Source organism: Syngnathus typhle, linkage group LG3 (assembly GCF_033458585.1).
Source record: "Syngnathus typhle isolate RoL2023-S1 ecotype Sweden linkage group LG3, RoL_Styp_1.0, whole genome shotgun sequence".
NCBI classification, from domain to species: Eukaryota; Metazoa; Chordata; class Actinopteri; order Syngnathiformes; family Syngnathidae; genus Syngnathus; species Syngnathus typhle.
The window spans coordinates 10,148,288-10,152,722 of NC_083740.1; positions in this window are offsets into that span (position 1 = coordinate 10,148,288).

Genomic DNA, 4,435 nt, shown 5'->3' on the forward strand with positions numbered 1-4,435 from the left:
TGCTGGATTTCAATCAGAACACCAAAGCTACTCCCCTCAATGGGATGACGGTCCCCCAACCCAAAAAGCTCCTCCTACTTTCACTCGCCGCCTCCTCTTCGAATCCTTCTCCCAACCCTTTTGCCCACATCTCACATCACCTCGTCTGACCACACAGTTTGTGCAACTTTTGCAATTTAAAGTGCGGCTAAAGCATTAGTCAAGAACGGTCAAAGTCAGAATATTACAAACTCAGTTGCTGTTGGGTGACATGTCTTCATGTAAAGATGAACAAACTTGCACATTTGTGAAGAAACCACTTTGTGAATGTACAGTTGTAGCACACAGGTATTGATAGTTTTTCAGTCGAAACAGAATTTGTGTTTTTATGTGGGCATTTAAATTTCCAAGTATTAGTTAAAAAAAAAAAAAAAAACTTGCTGACGCAAGGCAAATAGGGCACAAAGTTCATTGATGAGTCATCTCAGCCAGTTTGGGACACGTAAGCAGCACAAGTAAAACCCCCAAAATCATCACATGCTGTCACAAATGGTAAAAATAGGACGTTTAAAATGCAGCCAGTGAAAAGATTATTCCTTCATGCATGTCTGTTTTCAGTCACCTTTTGTAGTCTAGCTAGCTCTTTGAGAGAACTAGGATTTATCATAATTGTATGTCATCCTCAGTGGACTGCAAGGTCAGAGAAGGCCACTTGTTCTTCACGCTTCCACTTAGGCCAAAAACTGCTGGGCAATGGGGACTGGTGAGGGACAGAAAATACGTTTCTTATTTTGTGGCTAAAATGTAAAGCAGTTGGTTGTAGCCTGCGTTTGACTTTTTTTGTATCTTAACTTTTTTTGTATTTGCAAGTAATGTACAAATTAAAATGGCAAACAACTATGCTCTCGGTTTTGTCTGCTCATAGCTTCAACGTTTAAAGAAATATGTATGACATTTTTTCTCATGAAAACTAATGCAATCTCAAGGAATAAGAGCAAAAGTCTTTAGTGCTGCTCATGGTCCACTGAAAAGCGTCATGATTTTGGTCACCCTGGTCAAGACACAAGGGAAAAGTACAGCACAACAGCTGTGCAGGAAAGTATGACAGTCTTTGCTGGGACTTAAACAAGCAGCATCACAGCCGCAGAGAGAAACATGGAAAGTTTGGCAAGAGGGACGACCACTACCTGATCCTACGTCTGGACGTACTAATATGAGATTATTATTCTTAAAATGAGTCATCATGTTATGTTCTCCACCAGACTAGGGAATTTTTATTCATTAGATGATGATGCTAAGCACTAAAATGTATATTGCATTGCACATACATTTAAATCTCGATTATATGCGGATTTTGGGTCCAGAATTTGGGAATCGCATTGTATAGAAAGTCTTGCTGTTGTTGTTGTTGTTGTTGTTTTAAAGGCGTGTTTCCAGTGAGCCGAATGGGTCCTTTGTTACGTTAATTTACGTCAGGAATGTTGTTGGGGCAGCCAAAGGGTCCGTTTGCCGGCCGTCACCCACACAGATCGAAGTCTGTTGATATTTTATTTGAAGTGAAGCTATACGCAGATGACAATATATTGTGGATTGCGTAAATCATTTTGATGCTATGTGAATTGGATGGGAGAGAGAACAAAGCAGCCACTTACTCGACTACTGTGTCCGGCCACGCTCTTTGAGTTGCGAGTGACTGTGGATGATGTGTGTCCACGAACCCCCACACCCTTTCCAAACAAAAAACAATCCCAGATATCTTTAACACTGTAATAAAGCAGTGATGAAGATCAAACGCCTTTAAATTGGTCCCGGAAATTCATCAAATCACTAGCGCTAAGATTTACGCGTGAGTCATTTAGTTTCGTGCGGTCCTTATATTGTCCATTTAAAATACTACTTAACAATGTATTTATGCCACAAATAAATAATAATAGGGGTCTGCGACCAAGCCGCATTTGACAGAGTCGCGTAGTGAGTTAATCGAGATTTAGGTGTATGTTGTTGATGGGCCCATGCAGAGCCCAGACTTGAATCCAATTTAACATCTCAGGATAGAACTGAAAACGTCTGCCTACCGCCGCTCCCATAGAACCCGATGGAGCTTGAGAGGTGCTGAAAAAAGGAATGGCTGCCAAGCTTGTGGTATTGTAATCACAAAGACTTGAGGCAGTAATTACTTCCAAATTTGAGTATTGACAAAAGCTTTGGATATTTATGTACAAGTTGTGTATTGTTTTTTGTTTGTAATAAATTTGCCAATAATATGAAGAAACACCCTGTCCTTAATCAGTGCTCTGTGTTGAAACGCTGTTAATACTTATGGTGCGCAACAATACAATATAAGTTTTCCTATTTAAGGGGAGCTATGCTTCGTCACTACTACTGCATCCAGAACGAACTTCATAGCCTTTAGGCCAGCGCTCCTCAGGTGATCATTTCTAGACGAGAGATGGGTCAAATGTGTCGCAATGTAAAAAGAAAAAAAAAATCGATATCGAATTGTGCAGAAGCAAGGCCAACGAGTGTGCAAACTGCTGGTACAGGCCAAAGAGGGGACAATGTAAACAAGCCGATGCACGTCTGGTGTGTAAATATAACTAAAAATAAGGTTGGTGTCAGCGGATGGCCCGGCGACAGACTGTTTACAACAGTGGGCAGTAAAAAACGGCCCAGTGCGGAGCTAGTGGGAGGCTGGTAAAAGTTGGGCTTTTTGTGGTCATGGCATGTAGTAGTAGTAGTAACGTGGGGTTGGCAGACGCTTGATGCAGAGGTTGGTTGCGGGGGAGGCAGAGCCTGAGCCAGCCTGCGGTGGTGTGGTGTGGTTTACCAGTCTAGGTCATCTACACTTCCTCTGGCCTCTGTTCTCCAGAGGAAAAACAGTCTAGTCAAAATAATGGTGTCATTTTGGCTTTGCATACATTCTAGCAAGGGCAGACAAATTTAGCAACAGCAAAGAAAAGGGAGGCACCAAAAAAGCCATGAAGAAAATGAGCAAAATATTTGTTCTCTTTTTGCTCTCTTAACACTCTTAAATTAGGATCTCATCCTCACTGCCGGCTATAAATTTAGATCAGCTTACGCATGCGATTATAAACAAGAGTTTGTCTTCCACTTATCTTCGTGTTGTTTTACTCATGATGCCATCTTAATTTAAAGTCTCGTTAATTTTTCATCTCAGACAGGAATTCTGTTGTGTTGGGAACATCACACACTATTTGTGTACTGTTTGGGTGTACCAGACTCATTTAATTCCAGTATCTGGACTGCAGACTAGCCTCACATTACTCTGTCAGTGATATGAGGCTAAAGGTATTTACCACATTTCCTGGCTTGGTACCTGTTAAGATGATCACCCACAATTCTCAGGCAGTGTGTCAAAAATACATTTGAAATAAACATACATGCTCTTGTTTACTGTGAGCTATTAACTATCGCACTTGCTGTGGAGGCTTAATGAAAACAACAACAGGTCAAAGGGGGCCCTACATAGATCAATCCGCCAACTAAGTAAACGTTCCAAGTATAATATTGGTTATATCTTTTACGGCCACAGCTGTTAACTCTCTGTAAAACATTAATGCCTATACAGCGCATGGAAAAAAACAAGTGTGACCAACTTAAATCATTTCATTACTTGAAAAAAAAACTTTATTTAACATCCAACACAATATATAAATCAATTCGACACTAATAAAAAAAAAATTCCAATTTGAAGATTATCCGTGACAAGTTGCTTCGATTCAGTCTTTGTAAATTACCATGACCTAGATGAGTACGAATCTACACAATTACAGACGGACTTTTCTCCCTTTTTTAATTTAACCTGAAGTCAGCTAAGCTTCACGCAGGTATGGATTATGTTGGCATGGACGCGAGTGGGCAGAGACTGTCAAGAGAGGAATAAATTAGTAACATCTGGACATGAGGGATACTTTTGCAGAATCCCACGCAACTTGTATGAAGGAAGGGCTTTGTGTCTTCATCTGTCTCCTGCCTTTGCTTCATTTTAACAAATGTTTGCCGTGAAATGTGAGATTAAGTCTCAGAAATAAGATCCATGTATTGATGCTTCATTCTCTCTATTAATAATATACGGTTGGAATGAAATTTGGCAGTGATCATCCAACAGAGAAGAATCAAAGAAAGTGTCAGTAAGCTGCTGGAAGTACTTTTGTCGTCCTCACCCAAAATTATGTAACTAACTAACTAGAAAGATTGTAACAAATTCTGTGCCAGTTATGTTAAGATTTTATGTGAACATGTTGAAAAATGTATTCTGTGGTTAATCTGGGTTACATCATTTTTAAAACAACTTTTGTCTTCCTCAATGAATCATTAAGGAGGAGTCTTTGGTGATGTAACAGTGACTCTGTCATCCATGCGAATAATGTGTCTCAAATGTCAGTAAATTGGTGGGGAAGAAACATGAATAACAAACTCAGATGAAAGTGAGAAT